The sequence below is a fragment of the Triturus cristatus genome, chromosome 2_2 (assembly GCF_964204655.1).
Source record: "Triturus cristatus chromosome 2_2, aTriCri1.1, whole genome shotgun sequence".
In the NCBI taxonomy this organism is placed as follows: Eukaryota; Metazoa; Chordata; class Amphibia; order Caudata; family Salamandridae; genus Triturus; species Triturus cristatus.
The window spans coordinates 884,262,726-884,280,321 of NC_140582.1; positions in this window are offsets into that span (position 1 = coordinate 884,262,726).

The window sequence follows — 17,596 nt, forward strand, 5'->3', positions numbered from 1 at the left end:
AAGGAGTTTGAAGCAGAGTTGTTTCCTATTCTCCCGCTTATTTGCAATCCGTCTCTTTTTAGTGTAGTGCTACCAACCTGCTGAAAACAGGCATTGGTGACATCTCTCTTAAAGAAATCCACATTGGACCCAGCCTGCCCTAAGAACTATAGGCCGATTTCCCTGTTGCCTTTTCCAGCAAAGATTGGAGAAAGTGTGGTTAGCAGAACTCTCTCGAAATATCTGGCAACCAATATGATTTTGGAGGACGTGCAATTTGGTTTTCGGCCTGATCATGGCACTGAGACTGCATTGGTGACCGTGATGGATGAGCTTCGGATGCGTGCAGACAGAGGTCAGGCAGCAGTTCTTATTCTGCTTGACCTGTCTGCCGCATTCGACACGACACGGTCAACCATGCTAACTTGCTGAAAAGGCTCAGGGAGGTAGAAGTAGCAGGCTTGACCTTGAGCTGGTTTCAATCTTTCCTTTCAGAGAGTAGACAAGCGGTGGCCCTCTTTCCTTCTCAGTCTGACTTTATTAACATAATTCATGGCGTGCCTCAGGGTTCTGCAATCAGCCCAATCTTATTTAATATTTTCATGAAACCCCTTATTGTGGTCATAAGGGCACATAATATTAACATCGTAAATTATGCGGATGGCACGCAACTGATTCTCTCCCTAGAGGGAGAACAGGCGACATCTTTGGAAGTGTTTTATGATAGCTTGCATGCTACAGCTCAGTGGTTGAGGAAGAATTCATTGCAATTTAACACCAGTAAAACCAAGGTTCTTTATTGCTCAGTGGGGAAGGTTCCATCTGTGCTGCCTGTACATTTTTGGCCCCTAGAAACATCTACTGTACTGAGGCCTGTTTAGAAGGTACGAAAACCGGGTATTATGTTTAACAACAAACTGACGTTGGAATCACAGGTTAACAAAACTGTGGGAAGCTGCTTCGCTATCATTAGAATGCTGCGTAAGATTTTTCCTTTTGTTGCCTACTTACGCGCGAGTGCTGGCAGTATAAAGCACTATATTAAGTAGGTTGGATGATTGCAAAGCGCTGCTGTTGGAGTCCCCGAGATATCTAATAGATAGGCTCCGGAGCATTCAGTCAACAGCAGCCAAGTTAGCCTTGGGGAGGTCTAGAGGTTCCTCCTCCTCATTGGCTTTGGCAGAACTGCATTGGCTCCCGATAATGCAAAGAATCCAGTTTAAGGCCCTCTGTCTAGTTTTTAAGGCCCTGAATCGGTTTGGACCAGTATCTATGCAGAGGAAGTTTGTCTGGTATGTACCTGAGAGAAGTGTTCGCTCTTCCTCGGCCAGACTGGTCAAAATACCCAGATTTAATAAAATAAAATCCGGTGGCAGAGCCTTCAGTGTCTCGGCCGCCAGATTATGGAATAAACTCCCACTAGAATTGAGACAACTGAGGGATCTTCTCCCTTGTAGGAAGAGATTGAAAACCTTGCTCTTCCCCAACGTTTAATCTGTTGTCAGTCTTCCGTGTAGCATCATTCCTATGTTTACTATCAGTGTCAGCGCCAGGATGCCTGTTAGGTGACAGAGCGCTTTATAAATTAAGATAAATAAATAAATAAATAAATAAATAAATAGCTTGTTTATCAAACAAAGTGTGCCATCATACCAGGACGTTAGCTGTACACCACTCAACAATGCAACCTTTAGTTAGGAGGCTGTACTATGTGAAAACTCCTTTTTTTTATTTTAGGAGAGACACATAGAACACTTCTGCATGCTACTGTGGCTGACATAGAAAAGGTTTTGAAGATGTGCAGTTTTGTTTCTTTGGTCCAGAGCAGGATTCTGGAGAAAATGAAGAGCTGTTAAGAGGAGGAGCTGCAGAACAGAACACAGATTTTACAGTTGATAGTTTTGAAAAAGAGATTACAAAAACACAGTGTGGTCTCAAAAATCAAACGTACTTACTAGAAGATTCAAACACAGACTGCGAACTTGTATTTACAAAATGAAAACGTAAATATTGATAACTGGCAAAAGATAGCTGTGTATTTATTTATAGAGGAACAGTTTGACTTGTCCATACGGCAAGTTATATGTATGTTGTGTTACAATACATTAGAAGATAATAAAAGGAACAACACATAGATAGTAGATACCCATTTTGTAAGATAATAAAATGCCTTCTAAAGTAGAAAAACTATGAAGGGCGAAAAATAAATAATCACCATTTATGATTCTTTGCAGCATTGCGAAGGGCTGTTATGGACTGCTCTCCAGCACTCACTGCAACTCCAAAATCCATGCAGTATAATTTCTTTTTGTAAATTCTTTTTATTTGGTTTTCAACGTTCAGCAATAAAATGTTACAACAGCTTCAAACAAGTTACACATAAGAGCTTGTACATGCAACTGATTGCAATTACGCATTATCTATTGTCAAATGGCAGGTTTGTCGTTCTAATCAATAACTTGCCCGTGTATTGTTACCTAATGAGTAGTGTGGCTACGATTTTATTATTTCATAATTGCGTCTTGTCCTCAACTTGAGCTTGGGTAGCTGTAAGAATCCAGTAATTATATTGATGTAACCTTTAACAAACTGGGGGAATTAAATTGAACTGGGGGTGCACTGTATGAGGGGAGGAACAGGAAGATGTGCCTGGATGAGCGCCACTGAGAGTTCGCACTTGCACATGTGTGGAAAGGGTTCCAGAAGTTGGGGCCTAATAAGTCTCGGGGGGAGTCATATGTGCATGCGCTGCATTCGAGGCTTGCATGTTGAATTCTGATGAGAGGTCGCCTTTGGAGGCGGATGCATTAGGTGTGGCTTGTGGGGGGTGTGGAGGTGACACAGGGGGCCTTGTGTGATCTAGAATATGTTTAAGGTATGTAGGATGTCACCCATTGCATGGAGATTTGGAGCTTACAAATGCCTTGGGCCTCCTCGTATCACAGGACTTCCTCTTCTGATGGCCCCCATTTAGAGACTGCTCCTACCTAGGCTGCCCATGGGGCCCCTGTTGGGGTTCACCAGTGCATGGCAATACCCCGCCTAGCTAGTAGAAGTGCTAGAGATGCAAATCGCACCTTGACTTTGTGATGTTTGCAACATTTGAATATGCCCATTGCGCAGGCATACCATGTTGTAAGGTCTGTGTGTCCTGTTACAACTTGCAATGTGGTGTGTATTGTGCTCCAATAGGAGTGAAGTGCTGGACAATTCCAAAACATGTGAAAAAAGGTTGCACTGGGGTGGTGACAGCTTGGATATGAGAATGGTGTGTTCACGTAGTATCTATGAAGGAGTTTGAGCGTTAGGCATGCATGATGCAAGATGAAAAATTGTATGTTTTCAAATCGGGGATTACGGGATACTTTCTTTGGGCATTCTATCTCTTTTTCCCATTCTTTGTCATGTAACAGCTTTTGGAGTTCCACCTCCCATTTGTACTGTAGGGGTGAAAGTGACACTGCTATTAGGTACCGGATGGCCCTTTATATCCAAGTCTCTATGTGGCGTCCATGCAGAATGGCATGGAGGACCAGATGTGTGGCTGGTTCATTATCGCTCATATGCAAAGCTTGGTATCAATCCCCCACCGGCTGACCGTATAGAGGAACTGGCCTCTGGGTAAGCCTGTATCGGCTACTATTTTGTCAAAGGTAAGTAGGTGGCTGTCTGTGAACATGGATCCTATTTCCGTAAGTGAGTGGTTTGTCCAGACTAAGAGAGCTCGCACAGTGCAGTGCTCATGTTCTCGAGGAAGGCCTACTAATGGCAGAATTGGGGAATAGAGTGGAGTTGTATGTGTCTTAGTATGGATCTGCTGCATACAGGCTTGCGCCACTGTCACCTGCAATGGGCAGGTTGGCATTGGTCTGGATCCTGGAATTAGCATACGCCAGATCATTGGGAGTGATATCGGTCCAGTGTCTGTGTTGGTCTCTCCTAGTAGCTGGGCCGCTAGGAAATATGCCTCAAATGAGGGGGCTCCCAATCTGCCTCTATTCACTGGTAGCTGCATTTTGGCCAGGGCAACTATCTTTCACCGCTGCCCCAGAATAAGGTACATACGGGGGGTGTCTAGCTCATGGAAAATGCAGCAAGCAGGGACCATCGGGATATTGGCAAAGTGATAAAGTAGTTGTGGAACAGGAACCATTTTAGCCACTGCTATTTTTCCGAAGGGAGTCAAGGGTAGGGTCTTCCAGAAGCAGACAGAGGAGCAGACGCCTGCTACAGCTTTTTGATGATAACCTTCATATATGTCCCATGGAGAATGATATAGGTGGACGCCCAGATAGTGTGGAGCGTTCACTCTCAAAGTAAGATTGACTCCTCCGACATGCACCTTCAATGGCGGGAGATCAGCGCAGAGCGTCTATATTGCGGACTTATCCCAGTTGACTTTGAGGCCGGCTAATCCATACAGTATGATAACATCTGTGAAAACTGTGGAGCCAAATCTTGAAGTTGAGATTGGACCCCTAAATGGACTCTCTGCCCCTGTGTTGTTGTGACTGCTATTGAGGCTGAGGGTCCTTCATCAATGTGTTGCCTTCTTGCTGCTTTTACACTATTGCTTTGGTATGTTTTTAGATGGTAAAGCATGGACATAATTTCACAAGAATATTTTTTATTTGTTCTCCTTGACAATGTCTTGTGACACATTGTGCATGGGGTAGATCTGCTCATGATGAAATCCTCTTAAAGAATGTTCAAGATAGATAAATGAGCGTGTTCTTCTTATTATTTTAGATGAAAATTGTATTATCCAATGATATGGTGACATGACTTTCTGTTTAGTTTCTGAATATTTTTTTGTGGCTTTGTAAAGTTTTTAAAAACATTTTTCTTTTTTATGTTAACAAAAATGGCAACTGGGCCTGAAGGAATTTGAAAAATGTGCACTGAGAAATATGGAAAACAATAAATGGTGATTAGCAGTAAAACACTGCTCACCAAAACTTATAACAACAGTACAGTCCATGTAATATGTGGCCATTCTTGAAATCTCTGGAACCATATCTGTTGTAGTCATCTGCACCTCTGAAGGGACATTTGGCTGGAAAACTTTGGTGCCTACACTGATGTAGATGGTCCTCCACCATCCCTCTGCTTGATCACCAGTTGGAAACATTTTCAATGAAAGGTTTTAAGATGATATAACATGAACATCGTCCCACATGAATATTTTTTGTCTTGTCACAGATTGTGCATGGCACTAGTTTTGCAGCAATTTTTGATTCCCCATGAATTTGGGTAACAATGGGTAGTTTGATGGGTGTTTGGAAGTTATGTTCTATTCTTGAATTCGGGCACCTCTCCCCCTGCACTCACCTGTGTCACTGGAACAGCTGATCTGAACGCTGTGGGACACAGGACACACTTGCACGCCGCCATTATCGGCCGCGAGGAGACCAGGACACGCCCCCTCCGGGTGGCCACGCCCACCTCCTACCAAAACAGATAAAAGCGCGCTCTGACTACGAGAGCTGCACTTCACCCTAAACTCCTGAGGCGGAAGCCGGGAGCAACGCATAGAAAAAAATCGAAATTTCCTTTTAAATTGTTTGAATCTGTGTTTTTAAACCCACCGGGCACCTCTCCCCCTGCACTCACCTGTGTCACTGGAACAGCTGATCTGAATGCTGTGGGACACAGGACACACTTGCACGCCGCCATTACCGGCCGCGAGGAGACCAGGACACGCCCCCTCCGGGTGGCCACGCCCACCTCCTACCAAAACAGATAAAAGCGCGCTCTGACTACGAGAGCTGCACTTCACCCTAAACTCCTGAGGTGGAAGCCGGGAGCAACGCATAGAAAAAAATCGAAATTTCCTTTTAAATTGTTTGAATCTGTGTTTTTAAACCCACCGGGCACCTCTCCCCCTGCACTCACTTGTGTCACTGGAACAGCTGATCTGAACGCTGTGGGACACAGGACACACTTGCACGCCGCCATTATCGGCCGCGAGGAGACCAGGACACGCCCCCTCCGGGTGGCCACGCCCACCTCCTACCAAAACAGATAAAAGCGCGCTCTGACTACGAGAGCTGCACTTCACCCTAAACTCCTGAGGCGGAAGCCGGGAGCAACGCATAGAAAAAAATCGAAATTTCCTTTTAAATTGTTTGAATCTGTGTTTTTAAACCCACCGGGCACCTCTCCCCCTGCACTCACCTGTGTCACTGGAACAGCTGATCTGAACGCTGTGGGACACAGGACACACTTGCACGCCGCCATTACCGGCCGCGAGGAGACCAGGACACGCCCCCTCCGGGTGGCCATGCCTACCTCCTGCCCACACCCCTTCCGCCCATAAATAATGTGTCAGTTCAGGGAGCGCAGCGGATGGGCGCAGCGGGCGCGCCGTCAGCGCGCCGAAGGCGCGCCAAAGGCAAGCCCGTCTGGGCCCGTCCGGGCCCAGCCGGACCCAGGCCCAGTTATTCTACCAGGTAGCCCTCGTGACCGTGTGATATATACTGGAGAGGCACTTCGCGCACTACAACCTAAGAAAATTCTTGCCTGTTACCACACGCATACTGAAGGTTATACCTTCTCCAATTGTATGCGCTGCAATCCGACTCCCCCGAACTCGACAAAACCCGCACTGAAGATGGGACTCCTTAACTGTCGCTCCCTCTCTAAACATGCGATCGAAACCAATCTGCTAATTCAAGATCAGGATCTCGACCTCCTGTTTTTAACGGAAACATGGCTATCAGATAGCACCGACTCGGACATCGTTACGGCCCTTCCCCCAGGGTATCTTTGCCAAGCCTTACACAGACCCAAAGGGAGGGGAGGGGGGGTAGCTATAATCTTCAGGGAACAATTCACTTGTAGAACTTCCAACACTCACATTGAGGACTGTGAGAGCTGTCAATTCTCCATCCAAACTTCCCCAGCTCACTCCCTGTCAGGGTTACTGATCTACCGCCCCCCAGGTGCTCCTGGTAATTTTATTAATGCTGTCATCGAATCAGTGTCACAGCTAGCTTCGTCCACCTCCAACTTCCTTATGCTAGGTGACCTAAACCTCCACTTCATGGACCCTACGGATCGGTTAGCCTCTGACCTTCGGCAAGACCTAACATCTCTAAACATCCGACTGGTCAACAACGAGCCTACCCATGAGAAGGGACACTTGTTGGATCCCATCCTCACTAATATAGAAACCATCAGCACCAGACCTCCCGTGACCCTTCCATGGACAGACCATTTTATGGTCCCCATCTCATGGGAAATTTCCACCACGAACCCCCTAACCTCTAAAATTCAGGTTACCAACCGACGCTGGCGCAAACTCGCACCTGAGGAATGGGCCGCCGCCCTTACAGACTCCATCCCCGAGCCTTCAACCGACCCTGCCATGGCTGACAAACAGTTTAATGAGTGGATCACCTCCTCCCTAGACACACTTCTCCCAAAAACTGCGACCCTTAAACATCCTAAAAGACTATCCTCTGCTCTCTGGTACACCCCAGAGCTCAAAGCTCTGCGTCAAGAGTGCAAGAGAACGGAACGCTCTTGGAGAAGATATAAATCGGAAATTAACAAAGACATCTATTCCACCTCTCTATTTACCTATAAAACCGCTATCTGAAAAACCAAAAGCATTTTCTTCCAGGGGAGAATAGAGAAAGCTGGATGCTCCAGTAAGGAATCCTATGCCATCCTTAAAGAGCTTTTGAAAACCCCAGAACCGGGACCGAGACACCCCACTGATCCTAAAGCTGATCAGGAGAAATGCCAACAATTGGCTAATTTCTTCCATGACAAAATTCAAACAATTCTTGTTTCAATTCCCTCTGCGAATCCGTGTGAAGAAATTGACCCCTCGTACCCTCCATCATCTATCTGTCTCTCTTCCTGGGGCCAAGTTACCACTGAAGAAGTAGGAAACACGCTCAAATCCATGAAGAGCGGATCCCCCAGGGACCCCGCCCCACTCTGGATCCTTAAGGAGTTAGCCCACACAATCACTCCCCCTTTGACCCATTTGATCAACGCCTCACTCCAACAGGGAGTTGTTCCCCCGAGCTGGAAGACGGCGGTCGTAAAAGCCCTATTAAAGAAACCATCCCTCGACCCCGAAAATCTGGCTAATTACAGGCCCATCTCCCTACTCCCAGGAGTCAGCAAGATCGCTGAAAAATTGGTCAATAGGAAACTCTCGCAGTTTCTTGAGGTCAATAATAAACTAAAAAGTTCCCAGACGGGCTTTCGACCAGGACAGGGCACTGACATCGCCCTCCTGGCAGCGGTTGAGGAGGCCAGAACACTATTGGACGGAGGAGGATCAGTGGCAGTGATCCTCCTCGACCTAAGTGCGGCATTCGATACCGTTAACTACCAACTCCTTATCAAAAGACTTAAAAGAGTTGGTGTGGAAGGCTCGGTTTTTTCCTGGCTTTCATCCTTTCTAGCTCAACGGACCTACCAGATCTGGGAGAAGAACGCCTGCTCCTCCGAAATGCCCCTCCAATGTGGTGTGCCTCAGGGCTCCTCCCTGAGCCCCACATTATTTAATATCTATATGTCCACATTGGAGGAGGTCATCACCCCATTCGGAGTGAGCGTCGTCAGCTATGCTGACGACACACAATTAGTGGTGTCTTTGTCCCACCCCAGACAACAATCAGCAGACCTATTCAACTGCCTTACGCAGGTCCATTGTTGGATGAATAAGTCAGCTCTAAAATTAAACGGGACAAAAACTGAAGTCCTGCTCCTCGGCCCGAAGGGTCTCTCACTCTCCCCTAACATCTGGCCAGCCTGCCTGGGCCCCCCCCCCGACCCAAAAGAAGAGGTTAAAAGTCTGGGGGTGTGGATCGACACTGACCTCTCATTTACAGTACAGGCAAAGAAAGTAGCCGGGACCTGTTTCGGGCTCCTGAAATCCCTGAGGAAAGTCCTGCCCCTCTTACCCTTCAACTCCCAAAAATTGCTAATTCAAGGCCTTATACTATCAAGGCTTGACTACAGCAATGTGATCTATCTGGGCGCTCCTGAAGCGACCCTCAACAAGCTTCAGAGAATCCAGAATACCGCAGCCCGGATTACCACAAATACCCCTGTCAGAACTTCCGCTAAACCTGCTCTAAAACTCCTCCATTGGCTTCCCATAAGGGAGCGAGTCAAATTCAAGGCTTTATGCCTAGCCCACAAACTACTGCAAAATCAAGGCCCCCCAGTTCTTAGTAAACTCATCACTCCCTATAAAGCCACAAGATCCCTCCGGTCTGACACAGAAAATTTCATCACTACCCCCAGATTCAAGAAAGCCCGAGCTGGAGGAAGACGCTTCTCAGTTCAAACCGCACGTCTTTGGAACTCGCTCCCTCGCGACTTGCGACTCGAACCACAATACCTTCACTTCAGGAAGCAGCTAAAGACTCATCTTTTTCCCCAATGACTCACGCCTTCCCTTACACTGATTCTTTGTCCCCTCCCCCCCTCTTCACCTCTTGTTTGCCCCTGGCCCTCTGAATTGAAGAGTTAGGGTGTTGTTAGCGCTGGGATACCTCAGGGTGACTATGCGCTCTACAAAAATAAATAATAATAATAATAATAATAATAATAATAATGTGGAAAGTTATTTTTTTGAACTGTTATTTTTTACAAATGTGTTATTAAAATTAAGTTAAACCAATATTTTACTAAACAGCTAAACTCAAACTTTGTTAAAAATATGTCTATATATCTGTTTTACACTTTGTATTTGTGGCTACTGATGTCATTGTGACATCTGGTGTTGCTGTGAAAAAGGAAAATGCATTGTTGATGTATTTATTTCAACAAAGGAATACAAAGGGGAAAATAAATTAGTATCTTATTAAATAGGTTCACTGAAACTTTATGTAAAATATGTCTATATATGTGTTTTACACTTTGTCAAAATCACCCGGTATCCGCAGTGTGTCCTTGGCAATTGCACTCATAGAATCAAACAGGCACTACTCATGCACTTACGTAATTATCCAGATATTACACAATCACTCACAGACCCATACAGCCACTCACAAGCCCAGTCACCAACCTATGTGGCTACTCACACAACCATTCTCAAAGTTTACAGATTACAGGTACGAAAAAAATTAGGATACCTTTGACATTACCTAAAAAAACAAAGTCAACAGGGACGTTATAGTTAGGGATTCGTATAAATTTTTTTTTAGAAATTCACTGAAAAAGACAAAGGGGCTCATTAGGATGGCGGTCATAGGCACATCTGTAGTGCTGGCGGTGGCAGAAAATGTCCTTTTCCGCAGTCAATCATTGGTCCTTGCATCCGCCATATTACAATGGGCACAGAAAGCCCATTTTCCATCCGCTGTGGAATTTCGGGATCCGACAGAAATTTCCTTCTGCAACAGTGGTGGAGAGAGCCATTAGAGAAAGACTGCCGTGCAGAATGATGCCCCAACCGCCGGAGAAATCACAATGACTCAAACAGCCCATCAGAACACAGTGGAAAAACCAGCCCCTCGGCGGAAACACTACTGCGAAGAGCGAAACTCAAATCCCGGTCACCTCCTGTCAAGAGTCTTACTTGAAGTTTTCCCGGCACTTCACAGAAGCAAAATGATGACCTTGCCCAATGCCTCTCTGAGTTTCCCTTCACGCTCCCAAAGAATCTTTCTTAGGAAGGATGAAAAAACTCCTAGGAGGGAAAGGGGGAATGGGAGACAGAGAAAAGACAGCCTCGTCTTCTTATCTTGGGTGTCTTGTCTGAACCGCTACTTCTAGTTTCCTTCTGGAATTTTCAGTAAACTGACACTGCAACGTAAAATAAATAAATTACTCAGGTCCAAACAATATTTTAAACTCTCAATTCCAAGCTTCCTGTTCCTAGTTTTTCTTTCTTTACTTACCCTTTCTAGACTGGGCTAATGCCTCTCTTCTATGGTCTGTTAGGATGTGCTTTTCTTTTTTTAACACCCTTTAGACTGGACTGAGCCTCTTTACAGTTGTCTTGTTTTGTGCGTAGTATTCCTTACTGAAAAAACAAAACTATTAACAATAAACTCTCTTTATTTGCCTACAGAGAGCTAAACCTATTTAAACAACTAAATTTCTTTCTTTGTTTTTTACAGGAACTTAGAAATGTGAAGTCTAAGATTAACACAAAGATTCTGTGGTGAGTATCTTTAGTACAAGAAAACAATATCTCTTATTAATGTCTTTCTAACTGAAAAACTCTCTCTCCTTTCTTTCACAGGTGCCCCAAGATTGTAGAAAAAGCTTTGGCTGGCACAAAAACGTCTGGTAAGTATACTCAAATATACAATTCTCCCTCTACTTTAAAACTTGAGTACTTGCGTGACTAGAACTATGTCTCTCACGATGACTGTTGCTCCAAAATTGATTTGCAAGGTCAAATGGAGTCACGGACGACTTGACTCTGCCCGACACGTAGTGTTACCTAATACTGCCGCCGGAAAACGCTACAAAATTCCACTGACTACTCTGACTCTAACACGGACGACGCCTGAAGCGCTGCTCCCTCTTCACCGGATTCAGTGAAGTGCGAAGAGCTGCAGGGGAGCACGGGTCTTGAGTAGAATTCAGGACCTCGCACTCAAAGCAGGAAGGCTGAAGCGCTGACCTCAGTGCTTTCAGCCATCTTAGAGGAGCGTAATTGCAATAGCTCTGTGCAAGACAGATGATGTATTTTTCTAGTATAAGGAGAGATGGCCCCCACTTGACAAGCCTTTTAAAGCCTCTTGATTTGATTCCTGACACCTCCACGTGTGACCGCTATGGATCCAGCTCTTCAAGCCCTTCCGCTGCTGTACCTCATTCACTACCAGCAAATAAGACGTTGCCACGGTCAACTCTGCAGGTACATAAAAACACATCTCCGCATACAACCACAACACACAACTCCTGTGCTGAAATACGGTTTCTGTCCACATCAGACACTCTTTTTGGGACAGGAACATATCCCCCAGTTTACTCACACATGTTCTGCCTGCTAGAAATCCACACCTCTGCAACCAGGTCACCCATCAACCGCAAAATCACTGCAATGTCCCGGGCAAATCACCGCAGCGGTGAAGACACGGGAAAACCTGCGCACAATGTAGTAGGCAGGGCCGGCGTCAGGCATGGGCAGTCTGTGCAGCTTCCCTGGGACCCACAGTATGCTTCCCACACCCATTTCTGCACATGCTGTGTGCCCCTCCTGTGCCCCCTCGATGCACAATTTATCAGCCAGGTGTGGCTCGACCTCGCACCTCACACATCAAAGGACAAGGTAGATTGACTGGGAAGGTGGGGGTGAAGATGAACACCCTGCACAGAAGGTCAGGGGCTGGACAACCCTCCTCCTCACACCTGCCTTCCACTCATGTGAATCAAACTGAGTATAATTAAGAAATGAAGACTCACACTGCATATGAACAACCACTAAACTGTTCACACTGCTTGCCAAGTCCCTCAGAAAGATCCCACACCGACACTCTGCCACATACACATACCATGGGTCAGCAGCAATGTAGGTCAATAAATGGGCTAGCCCTAAGTGAAGTGCACAGAACCATGGAGCAAGCCACATAGTATGTGTACATCACATGTAAGAGGAGGAACACATCACACTACCCTTAGGCCCTCAAATCAGACATGGGTGGCACAGTGATTGCAATTAAACCAGAGTGACATCTGTGTAATATCTCTGGGATACAGCAATGCAAGCTATGCACAGGCACAGGAATGATAGGAAGTTATACAGTGACCAGCCACACACCTGTGTCAACTTACTTGAGATGTGTATGCCACCAGCACAACACACATGGCTCATTGTCACACTCACTGACTGTCAAACCCAAGTAGGACATTCACACATACCGCTCATCTACCCATCTCAAACCTGCAACACTCACACCTGTGAGAAACACACATAAAGGTGGAAATAAGGTCCTGTGATTTTCCAGACAACCAATCACACACCCTGGTGTGCATCTACAAATGTCAGACACACACTCAGGGATGTCTGAACCAATGCTGACCCAAAAACAATAGCCAAACACAAATCTCACAAACAACATCCACAGAAGTCTAACAGGCCCAGCCATGTGTAGCCAAACACTGGATAGGCAATGTGACCCTAGACAGAACAGGAATACACAACATTGTCACTCTGGACCAATGAACAGACACCATACCTCAACACAAACAAGAATTGCATCATCAAATGCCAATCATGAACACTAACTGTGAACAGTGGGATAAATCAGATAACACGGACATAGACACCACACCAGTCATGAAGTGGACATGGTGTCATAGTGTACCACAAGCATGCACATGCACAATCCTGACAAGTGAAAGGTCAAAAATAGGGGACAAACCACTATTTGCACTCAAAACAAGCTCATGAACAAGAATCCACCTTGCTGCATGTGATATACACACAAGAATTGCACACTACATATGCAACATACATCTGAATGTATCACAATGCACAAACTACTCACACACAATGTCATGCAAATAGAACATCACACACACATTGCCCCTATCAGTAGAAAGAGCCAACACAGGCCAAACACTGCATCCATCTACAACAAAAACACAACAGATGCACATACCAATCCATCACACAGCAAACTCAGAGGGATGCACACCAGTCAAGTACAGGGCAACATACACTGACAGCACTGCATGCACACCAAGCAGTGTGTGCACATCAACCAAAGCAGTAGCACACATATCTGAGTGCCCCACCATGAACTCCCACAACACAAATCCTCACAGCACACAGATGACATCACACTCAGGATGGGTAGGAGTACCTCAGCAAACACACATACAGCTTAGCCATCACCCACAGATGCACAACTCATGGAAACCCAGATGTAAACAACATGACTAGAGGACTGTGCTGCTCAAACATATGCACTGCAAATGAGCAACCATGAGTGCAAACTAGTAGAAGAAAATAACACATAACTAATGGTCCTGTACACAGATCATCCTCCCACAGAATAGTGTCACACTATGAAGTGGTGGGGAGGGTCACACACTGGCAATGCATGGGGGAAGATATGAGATTGAAATGGTATTTACATCAGTAGTGAACAGGTGAGGAGTGTAAAGTCCACAAACACATAGTGGAGTAACTCACAATGTGTAGGCATCAGAAGCACCTATAGGGGATGGTATGACTCCTTATCCCACATACCATACTAGTGCCAAAAATGTGGCAAGTGACAGCAATGCATGAGAAAACTCACAAATAATGTCAGTGTGGCTGAGCAGGTCAGCACAGTGAGCACAAACTTAAACAAGACACATGACTTATCAACAAAACACACCACACACTTTGCAGTGACACACTCTGCATAATCACTACTGACAGCGACAACAAGTCATTGTCCTCCAGGAGTGCAAAGACACACCGACACACTGCACAGTGCTCAACCTACAACTCCTACACGTGCCTACAACCTGAAGCACATGTCTGACAATGTAAACAAACAGGCACTCATTACCTGGATCATACATGTGTATAGTTGGCATGCGCAGGGGCACATACACATCAACACTACTGACAATGACAGGCCAATCACACTGTATGACTACTCAAGTCCACACATACAAATGTACACATGTGACTATGAAGACAGGCCCACACAAGATACTACACATCACCACTGCTGTGCACACATCAAGAAAGAGCCCACAGAAATGCTGGACCCTGGCCACCCCACAAGTTATCCTGTGAATAGCATTTACCTCTGTTCTGGTATTGCATCCTAACATGACAGGTGTACAATGTAGCAAACCAATGATTAGGAGAAGAGTAGATCATCACCAACAACAATCATTGCACCCTCAAGCTTCAGACTGAAGAAGAACAAAAGTGCATGTTACCTCTGGAAACCTCTGAAAAAGTTAAACAAGCAATTGGCAGTGTGAATGTGGCATACAGAGCATGTGTCACATGAACTGATACCCATACATAAAACCTTTTTATTTAGCAAGGACATTGACAAAGCAGACAATAGGAGTAACAGTCTTTATTACATAATACCCAGATAGGCATCAAAAGTACAAAACCACAAGGCCATTGGCCAGTACAAATCCAAAGTATGCACATGTGTGCATGAGAAACTGCACAGGGAATGGGCATCAAAAGTAACAAACAGCAAGGCCATTGGCCAGTACAGATTCAAAGTATGCACATATGTGCATGAGAATCTGCACAGGGAATTGGCATCAAAAGTGACCAACAGCAAGTCCATTGGCCAGTCCATATTTCTGGTCTGCACATGTGTGTATGAGGAACTGCACAAAACCATGGTAATGATCCCAGCTCAGGGGCTACAAATGGGCAGTCCAGGCACTGCTGTGGAAGAAATGGTGTGGGGAGGAGGACTTTGCTTCAACTTTGGCTTTCAGTTGAACTAGGAGGTGACTGATTGTCGGGCCAGTTGGAGGACTGGACCTGGGAGAGAGAGAACTGGCAGAGGCATCAGTGGCTGTGGGAGCCTGGGGGCTGCTTGGACCGGGTGGTGTGGTGGCACGGGGAGGTGGAGAAATGCTACCGGGAGACACAGTGTCTGAGGGTGAATGTTGAGGGCTGGGTCTCCACTTCTTGGGGATTCGATAGCCCACAAGTGTCTTGGCTGGAGTGGTAAGTGGGAGGGCACAACAACCTCACGCTCAACCAAAGATGTATCAGGTGCAGGTGGCTCTCCCTCTGGGGATTTGCTGGATCTAGTGGTATGTTTAGGGTGGCCTTGCCTTTTCCCCTGCATCCCCTGTTGTCCAGTTAAACCCCCTACTTTGCTCTCCTGCCCCAGTTTCACAGGGGTATTGGTGGAAGTTGCCGTTGTGGGTGAATCTGCCTTAGAAAAGTGTTTGTGCTTAGTCGTTGCAGGCACCAGGTTCACAGCAGTGTTTGTTTGTCTTTGGGAGCAGGTGTGGGGATGGGGTGATATTAATGTGTGTTGATGCCTGCTTCTTGGCCTGATGTCCATGAGTGTCACGTGATGGGCTTTTGGTTTTGAGCTCCTGTGTGCCTGTTTTGTGTTGTGGGTATGGTGTCTGTGGTCTGGTCCACTTGGAGTGCTGCTGTTGTGTGCTGCGTGTGGAGGACTTGGTGCCTGAGGGCTTTGGTGTGTGGGCACTCTCGTCAGGTGGTGCCACTGGCAGGATGGTTGCTGAAGGGACAGCAGCTGGACTGGGAGCCTGTCACTGCTGAATGGCTGCCGTCACTGTGGAGGACAAAGACTGGACAGTTTGGTGTAGGCCACCCACGTCAGAATGAATACCCTCCATGAAGTCAACTACCTTTGCCAACTTCTTGTCATGATCCTGGAAGGTATTCAGGAGAGCAGTCTGACCCACACACAGCTGGTGCAAAAGGTCCACTGCCTCCACACTGAGGGCAGCAGGGGAGACAGGGGCAGGGGCAGCGGTGCCAGAGGGGAAGGAGTCGCTATCCTTCCTAGGGCTGCGGGCACGGTCAGCACTTGTGGTAGCAACCAGGAGTGTGGGCAAAGGACGATGTGTGGTGGAAGAAGATACAGATTTCGAACTTCCTGTGCCTGCCAACATTGAGGAGTCACCACTGGAGTCTGATGATGTGGAGATTGGTGTTTCCAGGCGTGAATCATCCAGGGCATTCCTGTCCCCCTCTGAGTCGCTGGTCACATCAGTGTCAGTGAGCTCATGTATAGCAGTCATGCCAGAATCTTCCCCACTGGTGTCGCACCCCTTGTCCTTCCGTGTCCTCGGTAGATGCTGCAAGAGAGAGAGACACAGGTTCAGTATAGTGCCATACTCACAAACATCGTATGCAAGTAAAGCACAAAACTTGAAAATTATACTCCTATGTTGGCCTCCTCCAGGTACAGTCAGCATGTGCAACATTTATGCATGGAAACATGCATAGTTGATAGTAATTCCCCGTGTGACATTGACACAGCCAAATAGTTGGCCCGTGTCTCCTTGTTACTTAACATACTGTTCTCTGTAAGCATACCTACATGCCTGTTGGTGAGATAGATATACATCTAAACAGGTTGTCTCTGTCACATATGGAGTCACTTTAAGTGAACACCACAGAGACAGACTCCCAGAGGTCCTTTTGCAATGATCACAAGTTCCTGCTATCCACCATGTTGTACTTTGAAGCACAACTATAGTTGCACATTGGTGTCTTCTGTGTAGTAGTCACAAATGTTATGTTTTACACAGCACACATCTTCAAATGCACAATAACATGATGCTCACTGCTGTGCACTGCCAGGTGATATCTATGCAACTCATACTGCAGCATATGTCACAAGGCCACACCTCATATGTCAATGACAAGGGTCATTGTCTTAAACACACAAGAAACTACATATTGTAAAACTGCGTAACATATGCACTCAACACTGAGGCCACTTAGAAGCCATTACATCACACTAATGACATCACAGAGCTTCCCACAGGCTCAGGGTTGGGATTCATGCAGTCACTCACACCAAAAGTCACACTTCACAGAATACTCACCCCCAACTTGCTGCTGATGGGCCCTCAAGCGTCCATCCAGCTCTGGCTGTGTCACTGCCAAGATGCGGGCCATTAGTGGTGTCATGCTCCTGCGCGCCAACCTGCCACT